We start from the raw sequence: 15326 nt of genomic DNA on the forward strand, positions 1-15326 counted from the left end.
ATTTTCTTGTCTTGGGAAATTGTTCTCCAACTGTGGGACAACTTGCTCGTTGATCATGCGGAGGTATATTTGACCATTAACGTTTGCATCGAAGAAGAATGGGCCTAACACTGCGCCGTTTCCACAAAGACCAACCCATACCGTAAACTCTCTGCTGCACCTCTTCTCAAATTTGAAGGCAGGAGGATGCTGAGACGGAGCGTAGTGGACGTTGTTCTTCCTATTTGCCCCTTTGTTGAGTGCGAATGCTGCTTCATCACCAATAACCAGGTTCCTGATTAATCTTTGGTCTCTGTTGCAACGCTGCAGAATCCGCTGAGAGAAATCACGTCTTCTGTTCAGATCTGCCGGCATAAGTTAATGACGAACATGTAGCCGATATGGATGGAGATTAAGATCAAGCCTTGTGATCCTGTTAAAGGAAGCCTGTGTGAGCCCAACTCCATTTCTGCGAGCACTTGTCTGATGAGGATGGTGTTCCAGTTGCTGACGGACAGCCTCAATGTTTTCCTCTGTCCTTGCTGACTTTCTTCTTCCTGATCTTCCTTTGTTCAGATTATGGCTCGTTCCTTCTGCTTCATACTTGCGCACATTAAACCAAATTGTCTTCTTGTTAAGGGGGTCTCTATCCGGAAACATTAAATGAAATGCTTCTTGAGTCTGGAGATAACTCCTTGTCTCATGATACTTTTTTACCAAGAAAGATCCCTGTGCAGTTGTGAGTTGCACCATGTTGGAAATCATGGAGTAGGAGCCTTGTTCAGTTAAATGAATAGACATTTCTAATTCATTCACCAAATTCAAAAGTCATTGGAACGCTTAACTGAAATCATTTGAATTGCTTATCCTTTTGGGGCACATTCAAAGAAGCCACTCAATAGGCAATGAAAGGGAACCACCGTGTCTTTTGTATGAATATTTCAAAAGGATGGTATTCAGTGAAGCGTGGACCCTGTAAGCTATGTTAGGTGTCATTGAAAAGGGAAAGAGTTGTAGTTCTTAGTGATATGACTATTATATTAACAAAATCCATATTTTTTCAAATTATACTCGATCAAACTTGGGTTTCCTTTTATTTGATGCTTTTTCTGAACTACTGAATCTGAAATACTGAACTTTTTCGTCTGAATTCAGCATTTGGGACCCGCTAAATGAATTTCCTGCTATATTATGTTGATATCCGTGTATTTTCATCGTTATTATTGCCTGAATATTACTTTGTCGATGCAGTGAATCGCTTTTTTACTTTCAAGATTGATCTCGAACATCAGTCAATCAGGCGTATATACTACATTGGGTATAGTCCCATACATGCTTCATTTGTGGTACACGGAAAATTTTTCACGCTACACTAGTTGTATATCTAACTCGATTGAGTAAGTTCTTTTTCATTCTTTGATGAGAAACTTGTATCTACCTTGAGTACTTTTGTATACCAGATACCTTTCCTGAAGATATACATCTGTTGATTATGTATATTGGATCATTTCCTGCTCAATGTCTGCGACTTTTATGATATACCACAGTGTCCATACTTTTCCCGTTACTATGCTCATTGTGTATACGACTGACATATTATATTCCAATATCTACGTGAACTGGTCTTTTCCTGATATAATCTGATTTGGACATATAACAAGCTTGACATTATAACGACATCTTTTCGTTCAGTGTGTTGTATATGTGATCATCTTCAAAATGGCGTCCCCTGACATTGACGATCCCATCCAAGCACGTCTTGATGATATGTGTTCCCGCGTCCAAAAGGAAAACAAAGAACTTCTCAAATGTATTCATTCTTCAATAACGAATGTAGCTCATAAGTTTGCCACCTTTGTTCGATAGGCTAGATGAACAACAAGCCAGGATAATGAATCTGGAATCGGTAAATTGAAGTCAATTAAGCCCAAGAGATTAGCCGTCTTAATTCTTCATTTGATGAGCAGAAAAATCTTACCGATAATCTACCACAATCAACGCACGACTTAAATCAGTATTCCAGGCGCAATTGTCTGCAGTTTTTCGGCGTTACTGAAAAGCCGAACGAGCCAACAGATGACCTAATTTGTAACATAGTCAAAAAAAAGCTGAAGATCGATATATCAATTAACGACATCGACCGGTCGCACCGTATCGGTGACCCCCTCCAATCTCCCTACTAAAAGAAAAGTGAAGGTTTGGCCCCGCCCCATCATCGTTAAATTCGTCTCATACCGAACGCAACATGCAGTGATCTCCCAACGACGCGCCCTGAAAGGAACTCATGTTGTCATTCAGGAAGACTTAACCAAAAATAATCAAAAACTTCTAAACGCTGCAATGAACAGAAGGAGCGTGGACGCAGCGTGGTCCAGTGATGGCAGGGTGATAGCTAAAACCAAAGCTACTAACGGAAAAACAATAAACAAAGTGATCCACTGCCTTAAAGGAAACCAAAACCCAAGAAGAGGAGTAATCTTATTGGAAAGAGTAAAATGAGAAAAAAAGTTTCATCAAAATCGGTTATGAAATAAGCAAGTTATGGGAGTTTGGAAACTCTTGTTTTACTTTCTATGGGCATCCTCAAATTGGCAAACGTGCTTCAAAATGGCTGATTTTGTGGACAACTCTCCATTTGTTTTGTACACAAATTTTCAGATTTTCCTCATTATCTTTCAAATTGCATCTTGCCTCCTTCTGAGCACAACATGATATCATTGGGAAATATAATCCACACCATATATGTCAAGTTCAGGAGGAGATAATGTGAAATATGTAAAATAAAGGGGAAAATCTGAAAATATGTGTACAAAACAAATGGAGAGTTGTCCACAAAATCAGCCATTTTGAAGCACGTTTGCCAATTTGAGGATCCACATAGTAAGTACAACAAGACTTTTTAATCGTCCATAACTTGCTTATTTCATAACCGATTTCGATGAAACTTTTTGTTAATTGTTCCTCTCATTTTACTCTTTTCAATAAGATTGCTTCTCTTTGGGGGTTTTGGTTTCCTTATAGAGGCTTTGTGAACTTTTGTTGCGGCCCCATCCAACTGACTTTCCCTACCGCATAGATATTACCTGATATTTCAAATAAGACTTTTAAGACTTTAAACGATTACTGATTAATGTAGTATAAGTTCAAGTTTAAGTAATTCTTATATGCTCGCTGTTTTTATCATATTTTTATGTGTACATTGAATATATAACTTGTTTTCCCCCGGCTTTTTTCCAGTCCTCTTTTCAATCGCATAGGTTTATATTCATGCTAGCTAGGTCTACTCCTAATTCTCCCCCACCCCCCCAAAAAAAAAATATCAGGCTATTAATGTTTCAACATGTTCAAACCCAAATGACATGTTTCAACTGGCACCAGATGAGTTTTTGTCTGCAAGGGGTTTAAGAATATCTCATTTGAATTGTCTATCATTATTGAAAAACTTTGATGAAATTAAATCTATAACCTTAAGTATGGGTCTCGATATTGCTACTCTAATACCGTTTTCATACTGAAGGCGAAGTGGAGTTACTCCGGAATAACTCCGGATTTAGTTTATACGCTTGTACTGCGGACCGACTTTAAACCCCCTTTCATATTGACAAGCACCGCAGCGGTGTATCCACAGTCGTTGCCATTGTATTATACCCCTTTCATAGTGAGAGCCGAAGTGGAGTTAGTCCGGAGCCCAGGAGGAGTTACTCCACTTTGGAGGGCAATATGGAAATTCTGAGATTAGTTCGATCCGGATTCAAAGCGGAGTATTCAACCCACTTCGAGAAGAGGGTTACAAACGGAGTTACGCCGCACCGGAAATGCGGTATGCGCTTATCGCTGTGATCTCGCCACACGTATAGCTCGAACTCGCTTGGAAACCATGGCAACGACTGCGGATACACCGCTGCGGTGCTTGCCATTATGAAAGGGTGTTTAAAATCGGTCCGCAGTACAAGCATATAAACTCAATCCGGAGTTATTCCGGAGTAACTCCACTCCGCCTTCAGTATGAAAACGGTAAGTGAAAAACATCTTAGTACAGCCATAACTGACTCTGAAATCCAAATCCCTGGCTATGATGTTTAAAGGTTAGATCGCAACAGATTTGGGGTTGGTGTTTTAGTGTACATTAGGAATCATCTTCATTATGTTAGAAGAGACGATTTAATGGAAAACTCCTCCCTGGAGATTATTATAATAGAAATGAAATTGACCAATCAGAAACCTTTAATAACAGTATGTTGGTATCGCCTACCTAACTTTAAAACAGAATCGTTTGTAGCATTTGAAAATGTGATGAGCAAAATCGATAATTTAAATACCAATTACATTGTTATCGGAGACATGAATTGTGATATGCTAAAGGAATCCAAATCGTGGCAGACCACTAAGTTGTTAAATATCATGGAATCTTTCAATTGCAAACAACTTATTACGAAACCGACAAGGGTTGGTTCCTCTTCTGCTACCGCTGTTGATGTTATTTTCACTAACTGTGAATCAAAGTGTTCAATCAGTGGTGTTATTGAACTATCTATGTCTGATCATTAAAAAATCTATTGTGTATTTGGTAAATCTCTTTCTGAGTCTACTTGTGCACATAAGTATAAGACTTGTAGAATTTTTTATAAGTTTGACGAGCTTGCTTTTCAAATTGATGTAACATATCATGGAAGTCTGTTTTCTAATTTACTGATCCGCAAGCAGCCTACAAATGTTTTATATCTTTGCTGTTAAATATCATTGATAAGCACGCCCCCTTACGTAAGCTTCGGGTGAAGCAAAAAGATATTCCTTGGTTGAATAGAGATATCTTTAAGCAGATCCATGAAAGAAATCGATTGAAAGCCAAAGCTAAACGGACTAATTATCTGTCGGATTGGGTTACGTATAAACGAGCCCGTAATCATGTTACTTCGTGCATTCGAGAAGCAAAACGTTGCTTTATCACAAAAAATATTGAATCTGCAAATAAAAACACAAAGATGATTTGGAAATCGCTCAGATACCTAGCACCCCAAAATAAGTAATCTTGTCAATGTCCACCCTTAGTATCTAATAATTCAGTATTAAAGGGACGTGAGATATCTAATGCTTTCAATGATTTCTTTACCGACATCGGCAAAAAACTTCAGGCTGAACATTTACCAGTGAATGATCTAAACGCAACCAAGTGTCAAACTTGCACTGTAAATTATTCTATGTTTAGCCTTATAGTGGTAAACGATGATCGAGTCTGTAAAATAATAACTAATCTCCCTTGTAATAATAAAGCAACAGGGCCTGATAACATACCCTCTAAAATGCTCAATTGTATATCTCGCTCAATTGCACCCCCTTTGACTTATATCATTAATCAGTCTATACTTTTAAGCAATGTCCCTAGTCAATGGAAGTTAGCGAGAGTTACACCAATTTTTAAAGGAGGTAGTAAATCATGTCTTGATAACTATCGTCCAATTTCCGTTATTTCAGTTTTGGGAAAAGTTATGGAAAAAGTAGTACACGACCAATTGATGCACTTTATAACAAAAAGATAATATTCTAACTCCGTGTCAATCCGGCTTTAGACCCAAACACTCAACGCAAACTGCATTGATAAATGTAACTAATCAATGGCTTTCTTCAATTGACAAAGGGGAATTAACTGGCTTCGTTATGATTGATCTAAAAAAGGCCTTCGACACGGTGGACCATTCGATCCTGTTGGATAAAATGAAAATGTATGGATTTGACCATTACACCACTGAATGGTTTCAGAATTATTTATTTCAAAGACAACATTTTACGTGTATTAATGGTATATCATCTCTTTCAAGGCAGGTAAACTGCGGTGTGCCACAAGGCTCATTGTTAGGGCCCGTATTATTCTCGTTATATATAAATGACCAACCTGATAAATTACACTCTAAAGTGTCTTTCTACGGAGACGATACATATGTATTTTATTCTTCAAAAAATCCCGAAGTCATAAATAATAAGCTGAATGAAGATTTATCAATTATTTCATATTCGCTGAAAGATAACAAATAAATCATTAACACCACAAAATGTGAAACCATGTTTCTTGGTTCGGCCCAGAGGCTTTAGAAAAATGAAGCCGAACTTAATAGATGCAAAGTATGTATTGATGACTGAAATAAAAACAGCTCGTGTTTGTAAATATTTAGGCATATATGTTGACGAGTCTCTACTCTGGAACGATCATGTCCAGTCTCTACGTAAGGAAGCTATTAAAAGCCTATATCTCCTTAGAAAAATTCGTTACTACATTGATAAAAAAAAACTGCTCTCTTATATTACAAAAGTATCATCCAGTCTCAATTTGATTACTGTACCACGGTTTGGGTTACACGGGTAAAAACAATTCTAAACAACTCCAAATTTGGCGAAAATGGGTCCCTTCGATCAGTCCATAAAGTTGACCATATGTATGCCACTAAAGTATTGTATAACACCCTAAAACTTGATAATCTTGAAGACCATAGATCAAAACAGTTGGCCCTTTCTATGTATCGTGCCGTCTACAAACTTGCTCCTGATATTTGCAATACATTTTCCATTCGTTACACACCCTATAATACCAGATCTGGAAGAACCCAATTAAGGTTAACGCATCCAAAGACGAATTTTGGTAAAAGATGCTTCGCCTACCGAGGTGCCCAAATATGGAACTCTATTGAAAAAAAAATCCCCCTTGTATCACTATACATTCCTTTATAACACAACTCAAAAACATGCTCACCCCCCCCCCCCCCCTCATCCTGATTATTGTTGTTAAAAGCGCCTGCAGCACCCCCTCCCCCTCATTTCAATCCCGTAGCCCCTGCTCGAGTTTAGGTTATTTTTAAGTTATTTCTCTATTGTTTCACATTTATTCTTCACTTTTAGACCCCCTATTGTTTTATGTATATTTTTTGCTTTATTATATTGTATTTTGTTTCTTTCGCCTTTTATTGTATGTTCTTATGATTGATGTCATATGATTTTGTGTTTTTGTCATTATCATGTTTGATTGTTTATTGTATATTTTATTGTTGTGTGTATGGACCCCTACGAAAAACAGCATGTGCTGATAGGGTGTTCCATCCCACAAGTGGTAAATAAATAAATAATAAAAAAAAATTAGATACTATTTTGGAAGCCATTTTGGATTTATTTTTGAGATACCATGCCACTGACTGTAATTGTAACTTGTCCTAATTTACTTTTTGACACTTGAAACCAGTGGTTTATACACCCAAATCCCATCGTGGAAACAATATGAAGAGCGTGAAGAATTTCAGCGGACAGCAGCCATGTTATGCTTGTGAATTGGAATAAATTTGCTTACCTGATTTGGTCAATAGAGAAAAGCTCCCAACTATTAAGTTCTCTACAGGCCTGTAGCAGATTCTAGTAAAAAAAAACACTTGTTATGGATGAAATTGTATGTGATACCAATTCCTCTTAACACAAAACTTACACACTTGTCGGTTGAGGATTCAGACAGTATGTAATTTTGAACATATAGCAGCCATGAATATCGGAATAAATTTCCTTACCAAATTTGATTACCATATCTCGTCATTAAAGAAAAGCTACATGTCTATGGTAAATTCTGCTCAACGAACGTAGAGGGCAGCAACACACAAGCGTGTTGTTATAAGGAAAGTCAACTCCGCTCGAATTTTGTGACCACTCTAAAAAATAAGGTGGGGTTTTGGGAACTTTTTAGAGTTGAATTTTTTTGTGTTAATTTAAAACATTTTTTAAATGAAATCGTTTTGATCAGTTGTTCTAAATAATAGTATTAAACATGTGACTATTATTTTTGAAAAATATATTTAGCTTAAATAATTATGATTTTGACATTTTTCCTAATTTTGGAATATTAAGTCTATGACAAGGATACCTTTGGTCTCTTCTTTTCTTTTGCTGAATTTTGCTGCACGACTAATAATGCATAGACAATCACCGGAATAATCGAGGTCATTTATCTGGCCTGGGTGCACCGAGTCTGGGCCGGTCGCGAAGCTAGCTAGTAACGTTGTTGATAATGCGCTGGGGCTTCAGGAGACTCATCATAGATCTTCTAGCAACATAGACAATGACGTCTAATTTGCCTGGTCTGATATGAAGTGCAATGGCTTCAGGGCTGATGTTTATCAACGATGATTGTTCAAGGTTAGATTTCAAATTTTTAGTTTCATTCGACTTTTAAATCTATAAATCTGAAATAAAACCGTTGTTTCCCCGAAATCCGGGTCTAAAGTGAAACTTCGAGTCCGAGACTATGGACGGAGAGAAAAAAAAACATGCATCGGATGCATTGCATTTGCTGCGCGCTGCGCTGCAGCTGCACAAGCCAGGCGTCGAAGATCGATTGAGCAACAAAACTTCCAAAGCTAAATTAAAGCTTAAATAAACGGCCACCTATCCACATTTTCCCTAGTTTTCTCCAATAATTTTCAAGTAAAATCAGCCAACTAAGGAAAACTGACTGCAATATTACATCGTTTGGCAGAGTGCCCTCATCGTTTTGCGTTAGACCTAACCCAATAAGTATTAAAGTTAGGGTAGGCCTAACGTTAGGAGTCCTAGACTAGGGATGGGGCTCCATTAGACCATCTTAATTTCTGATTTTTGGCAGAAAGTTGATTTGATAGACAGCATCCATATATTAATTTGACGATTGATTCTCTGCAATCAATGTTTAAAGATTTATTTATTATTTATTTATTTATTATATTTTGTTTTATTTATTTTATACTGCAGGGTAGACCTGTTCAGTTCTTAAAACTGCTTTACAAAGGCGCCCTGCAGTTTAAAATACATGTCAAGATAACTATGAAATATATCATCCAAAAAACAACGTCAAAAATACAAAATACAAACTATTTAACATCAGAAATAATTAACACCAAAAATATAGTGGGAAGCGACAATTTAAACATACAAGTACATAGCATTGTAAATCAATGGAATATTATTGCGCTCTTTATCAATTCGTATGAAAGGCTTTGCATAATTTAAAAAAAAAACTAACAAGGAGGTACAGGCTTGTAAATTTGAAGGAAGTGCATTAAATAATTTGGGTCCGAAATATGCCAAAGATTTTCATTTATATTCAATTCTAGGTTTGGGAAGCTGAAGGGGGCATCGCAAAGAAAACCGTGTCCTGTATTTCACGGGCCGTTTACATACTAGTTTTTACATAATTAGGAACTAAACTATTCATTATTTTATACACAAGAACACAATACTGATATTTTATAAGAGAGAGAGAGAAAGAGAGAGGGGGAGAGAGAGGCACATGTTTTACAGATAACAATTAATGCCCCGAACAATGCACGGTTGTATACACGCGTACACATTTTCACCGCTCTTATACCGAGTGTTTCGCGCACATACATAAGGGTCTGAAAACAGCCGAGAAAGACTACACAGGGCGAAGGTTTTCAGGGGTGATTCACGCTTCGGTGAACGCAACTATCTCGGAAAACCGGGAGTTTCCCTGACTGTTAAATACGATTTCATCCAGTTGTATTCATTGCCAGTAATACCATAGTATTTAAGTTTTGCAAGTATAAAATTGTGAGGAATAACATCAAAAGCTTTGCGTAGGTCCAAGAAAATACCACCAGTAACATGTTTTCGGTCCATTTTATCATACAAAAGTCTGTAATCTCAGTTAGACAAGTGGCAGTGGAATAAGACGGTCTGAAGCCAGACTGACAATGTACATGTACACTCTAAAAAATGAAGTGTTAATTCAGCTCTTAAAGAGCGTGTATAGTGACTGCACTTCGGAGTGCTGATTTGTCTAGTTCAAATTTGAACGAGAAAAATCAGCACTCCGAAGTGCAGTCACTATACACGCTCTTTAAGAGCTGAATTAGCACTTCATTTTTTAGAGTGTAGATCATTTACATTTAAGTACTTATACAATTGATCATGTATTGCTCTCTCTAGTATTTTGGACAAAAATTGGTCTACAATTGTCAATATCAAAAGATCCTCCCTTATGTACAGGAGTAATTCTTGCTGTCTTCAAATCTTCTTGAATAACACTAGTTTGTAAAGTTGCATTAAATAAATGGGTTAAAGGTCCAGCTATACTCTCTGCTGCCAGCTTAAGAAATTTAGGGTGAATGCCATCTACTCCGACCGCTTTCGAACAATCAATATGTACTACACAGTAAAAAATATTTTAAACAACTGCTTAAAAATTTTAAGCAACGCTGTTTAAGCCAGTCACTCTAACAATATTGTTAAATGTATTAAACAATTGATATTGTTTAAACTTTAAACATTTTATTGTTTAATATTTTAAGCAATCTTTTAAGCAACATATTTAAAACAACTAAGTTGCTTAACAATTTTAAGCAGTCTTTTAAACAACAGCTTGTAAACATCAATGTTGTTCAAATAATGTTGTTTAAACACACGCAGTTGCTTAACACCTTTTCAAAACTATTGTTTAAAACTACGCATTGTTGTTAAAAGCAATTATTTAAAACATTAAACAAATGTGTTTAAAACAAAAATAGCTGTTTAAAGCTGTTGGTCAAAAAGTCAAAAAGAAATAAGTAGAAAAATGAGAAAGAGAAATAAAAGAATAGACTGCAAAATATTGACACAATAAACAGTATTTTATAAAATCAAGGCAACAATTTATTAACAATATTCCTCCATATGTGTAAGTTAATATCACAATAACTATGTTGTGTTAAAAGCGTTGTGACTTCATAGATTTGTACACAGAAACACTACGATTTTTTTTTGCCTATCAGATTATGAATTTCATTTTGTTTTCAATATGCAAAAGAAAATGAAACTGACAATTATTATTCAGTTCTCGAATGTATGGAAACCTGCTAGTCTTCACTAGATTTTTGGTGATTTCTTTATTTGTCTCTTATATGGCCTAAATTGCGATGTCAGGAAAATCTGTTGAAAATAATTTGAATGCAGATAGAAATGGAAAGCTGCGCCATATAAGCAGGAAATGAAATATGGCACAAACTTGTCCAAAATTGTAGATTTCATCAATTCTACAGCTCACAAGAATATATATTGACGATATATCTATGTGGTAGAGGTGAAGAAAATAAAATGCGTAATCTGAAAATCAGAAAAATCACCCAGTGTTTCTGTGTAAAAACATATCATGACAATGATTCTTAAGCATGACGTCACAGTTTTCAGGCAAGAGAAAATCACAAATATTGAATTTGACTTTCTCTTACACAAACTAGTCAGCTGGAAAGCAGTATTTGTGCATCAACGTGTATTGCTGTGTTAATTAGTTTATAAGTTTTTGATTGGTAAATGACTTGCCAATCTCATTTTTTGGTTCTATGATTGCAGCTATCCTACATATGTAGTAATATCTGCTATGACAAACCTGCTGACAAATCTGAGTACAGTAGAACTTTCTAAAAATTCCAACTATACTTTCATGGCACCCCTTCATTGCATTGTAATATGCATAGAAGGGTTAATATTCATTCTTATACAAACTTAAATATACATGTAAATAATAGGAATTAAACACAAAAAATGCCTAAACAATCAGTTTTAAGACAGCAATTACATGTATATTGTTCTTCTTGCAGCTAACCAACACATTTGAATAATATCTGCTCTAACAAACCTTTCTTCATGGCATACCTACATTGCATTTTAATATGCATAGAAGGGTTAAAAGTCATTCGCATAGTAACTTGAATATAACAGGAATTTATGGACCTATGCAATGTAAATGTATGTTGACTTGTTTTGACTCATTATACCATCAATTATGTGGCAAAAATAATATCTAAATAAGTACCATATACTTTATAACTTTTCATGGCATTTTTTTTCAGATTACTTGGACACTTCCACCAAAAAAATTTCTAAACTAAGATTTAACTTTAGTTACGACTAGATGGATATTCGACTGCCCGTGGTTTAATTTTATACCTCCGCCGAGTGCATGATCAATAACTGTACAAATCTGAATCATTGATTGAAATAAACACAATTGTTTTGACCCAAAATAATCAGTAAGGAATCGGAATAAAGAAAGAAAAAGGCGCAGGAGAAAAAGGAGAAAGTGAGATAGAAATAGAGGGAGAAAGAGAGATGGAGAAATATACCAACAAAATATCTATAAATGTTACATTTACCATTATTATTGTTATCATTATCATTACTGCTTTCATTTTGTCAACTATAATTGTGATTGTCATCATGGCTAACATCCTCATAACTGTACAATAAAACTATTGCACATGGATTTTTTTTTTAAATATTGCAAGTAAATGTATACACGACAAAGAGTGAAACATCATCATATGTATAACTGCGAAAAATTCCCATGAAAAAGAAGAAAAAAAATGAGAAATTACTGCTGATTCAGTAAGGAATTAAGAAAAGGGAAGAAGGCGCAGGAGAAAAAAGGGGAGAGGGAGAGAGATAGAAAGAAAGAGGGAAAGAGAGAGATGGAGAAATATACCAACAAAGATCTATAACTGTTACATTTACGATTATCTTTATCATCATCATTATTACTTGTACACTACATAAAACAATGCAAAATAAGGAGATGAACTATTCTTGAACCCCCAAATCCCTAACTTAGCTATCATAAAATATGATGAATTATATATATCATATGAAAGAGGAAAGAATAGCCTTTGATTTGCACCCAGTTCCATATTTCACACCTTTCTGTGTTCATTGAAGCGTAACTCGCAACGCTTCAATGATCGTGACTTATTTCATATGTTTTTCTGAGATGAGATAATATGCTTTCATTTTATTTACAATTCATAGTATTTCAGTCAGTACACGCATTTTGCAATTGATTTTAAACATTTGATAATATAACATTTGAGAATAATCAGATTCACTTTTCATATTTCATTTCCTGTTGAAATGTCATGAAAAGGATCAGAATTGTATATACATGTACATGTAATATGAAAGCATATCATCTCATGTAACTTATCTAACCTTTTATAACAATTAGTCTTATTAGGCCATCAGGCCTTTTTTTGCTGACGAGTACAATAAGCTGAAAACTTACAATGAGAGAACCCTGCAAATTCCTCTTCATCTACTTTTGAACGAGCTAAATTCAGAGTATCCTTGTATCCTAGGTGCGTCTTTTCTACATAACTTGCAATGCCTTGTGCTGTTCGGGGCCATGACTTAAAAAGAGCATCAGGATTCTCGTTCAATGTAACCTCAAAATCTTGTTCCACCTAAATGAAGAAAAACAAAAATCCTAAACAGAACAAAAACAAAAACAGAACCGGGGGGGGGTATAAATGCAGGGTATGGTTAGCATGTTTTTGCAGGATTCCCCCCATCCCCTTATCCATATCCCACCACGATGCACATGTACTTTATTCTTTTTCAGGGACTCTGCATCGGTCAGTTAAGACTCTTTAAATAATATCAGTCACTGCAGAAGTCCAATCCATGTGCGATTTGGATAGTAATACATGTAACTAGTAAATAAATTGATATTTCAAACCAGCTGTGTGCATGTTACAAATTTTCCACATTAATTTTTCAAGTCTCACAAAATATCCACAGGACTCAAACATTCTACTTGTCTTTTGTTTTATTAGGATATCAGTGACCTAATAATGCCACTAAAATAATATAAAGAGGCTGCGAATCTTATAATTCTTACAATACAAATGCCCCAAGACCAAAGTTTTCAACGTTTATAGCTTTCATCCAATTTTCTAATTATTATTATGAAAAAGGGATGTCTATTTCTTGATTCTCATTTGAAAATTAACTTACATATCTGATTGAAACACAAGCACACAAAATCAATTTTTTTAATTCTGCATCATGCCCTAGATCTATTTCTAACTTTACAATATCTTACCATGCCTGTGTCCAGTAACCTGGGATACTTCTGAAATATGGCTGCAGTATTAGGATTATCCTCCTTAATCCATTGTTTCCTCTTGTGTGCTGGTTGCTTCATTTTTTAGCTAAAATGTCCTGCGGACCAGTGTTGTGCTTCAGCCAATTAGTGGCACCATCGTCATCATCATCTGAAAATTACCAAAGTTTGAAATATTCAGTGCATTACTATATTTACATACTGTATCATGATTTGTTTCCAATTCGTCTAATCCCAATTTGTCCAATTGCCAACTCGTCTACTATCATTTGGTCTACCATTGGTTCGTCCACTATCCTCATGCTAATTGCCAATTGATTCATCCTCTCACATTTTTGTCTAACCACCTTACTTTGGTCCAACAACAGCAATTTAGTCCATAAACAATTCGGTCTAATTCATGAATAAGTGTTAATTGGGTAAAATGAACTAATGGGTATTTATTAGACCAACTGGTTATGAGATGAATAGGTATAAGGCCCTGGGGAGTGGAAAGGGGGACTTTCCATGAAAAATACAATGTGATCTAACTGTAAACAAACATAGGCATCTATGACTATGCTCGGCCTGGGATGAACTTCATGAAGTTAGTGAAGTTCGCAGCCATTTGTGTGTGTACATAATTTAGGCCCCTAATACTAATAGTAATACCCAGGATTACCCTTTTCAGAATATAACAATATCAACCGAAAATTTGTTGATTTTCAAAAAGGGCCTATAGACTCTAGGCCTAGATCTACCCAATCTAAAGTTCAAGTTTTAGGTGCGCAGAAAAGGGGCTCCCCTTCACACTACTCAGCCTCAGGTAGCTACCCGCCTCGGCGTAGCGGCTATATAGGCTACGCTTGTTACGGTACTGCAAGTTCAACTGCGCTGGTGTGGTAGCTAGCCCTGCGCGCACTGCAGGAGTACCTTACCGGTACGGTAGGGTCTCGCCAGCCGGTGCCCAGCCCTACTGCGGGGGAATACGGGACTCTAGTCGAGAGTCCAAGCCAGTACAGCGGCACAAATGCGTCCTGTCTCCTGCGTATAAATTCTATCAAATTACAAAACATAGATCTGGGTCTAGGTATTAATGCTTACCTCTGAATGTGTCAATTAACTCCGGCATTTGGAATCTTTTATCATGCCGAACACGAATTCGTCTGCCATACTGCACTGAAGACTGAAGTGAAGTGAAGCCGCGCCACAGAGCTAGATCAGGAAACCCGTCTATCTCTACGGTATTGTTTAAAACTGTTAAACAATACCGTTAGAAATTCGAGCGATACTTTTAACAACGAAAATTTCGGGAAAATTTAAACACATGTTACGACTTTTGAACAATATTGCTCAAAAATTTAAACAACACAATTTTAAACAGCGTCAATTTAAACAGCGTTTTTACAGTGTAGCTTTTTCAAAACATACTCCTTTTTGATTGCACAAAATTTAAATTCACAATCTGGAATAA

The 15326-nt window shown here is 36.0% G+C and overlaps 1 long non-coding RNA gene across 1 annotated transcript; it reads right to left on the minus strand.

The window, feature by feature from the left end:
* Nucleotides 1-13084: 13084 nt before the first annotated feature.
* Nucleotides 13085-15067, minus strand: LOC121419484. The gene is made up of 3 exons (XR_005970606.1): nt 14957-15067; nt 13853-14024; nt 13085-13211 (listed from the first exon to the last, which is right to left on the minus strand). It is a non-coding gene; the product is annotated as an uncharacterized LOC121419484 (long non-coding RNA).
* Between the last annotated feature and the right edge of the window lie 259 nt (nt 15068-15326).

The sequence above is a fragment of the Lytechinus variegatus genome, chromosome 8 (assembly GCF_018143015.1).
Source record: "Lytechinus variegatus isolate NC3 chromosome 8, Lvar_3.0, whole genome shotgun sequence".
NCBI lineage: Eukaryota > Metazoa > Echinodermata > Echinoidea > Temnopleuroida > Toxopneustidae > Lytechinus > Lytechinus variegatus.